Source organism: Triticum dicoccoides, chromosome 4B (assembly GCF_002162155.2).
Source record: "Triticum dicoccoides isolate Atlit2015 ecotype Zavitan chromosome 4B, WEW_v2.0, whole genome shotgun sequence".
Taxonomy (NCBI): Eukaryota; Viridiplantae; Streptophyta; class Magnoliopsida; order Poales; family Poaceae; genus Triticum; species Triticum dicoccoides.
Window position 1 is genome coordinate 629,757,022 of NC_041387.1, and position 762 is coordinate 629,757,783.

Here is a 762-nt window from a genome sequence, read left to right on the forward strand (position 1 = left end):
GGGCAGAGACCTAACTATAGAGAGGTAGATCGACTGGTATATGTGTGGAGAAGGAGAGATACCTATCAATGTATTGAGGGAGATCGATCGGCATCCATGCATATGTGTAGCAGAGGAATAAGGTTGTGAGGGAGACAAAGGTAGAGTGTTGGAGGGTTGGTGGTGGAGTTGCTTCTCACAAATGGTGGGAGAGGCCTGCTAGAAAAATGGAGGGTACGACTGCAATATCAATAAGAGAGGGGATGTCTTCCTGTCTATGCACATGCGTGTGAGAGATGGGTCATGAGGTATGCAAGGATGATGAGGGGGGATGATATGGTTGTGGTAAGCAGATGTAACTATGTAGGAAGGTTAATCATCGTGTGTCGGAGAAAGGGAGACATAACTAGTGAGGTACGTCGATCGGTGCATGGGGAAAAAGACTTATAGTCGACCTAGCTATATGTAGGGAGATCGGTAGGTACACATGCATGCACGTGTTAGAAACAAATAAGGTCCGGAGAGATAGACAGGGGAAGATGGATGCGGCTAGGAGGTGGTGCGAGAGGCCTACTATATCAAGGGGGGAGGAGTGTGCGAGTATGAGATCGATGAAAGGAGGGGCAGGAGTGTGCACGTGTGTGGAACCATATTGGACATAGGGGGGCATGGACGGTGAGAAGAGAAGACGGAGAGTGTGTGCTTGTGGTAGGCACACTTGGCTAGAGAGGTATATCGACCGGTGTGTGCCGGAAAGAAGGAGCCGGGGGGCCTACATACACC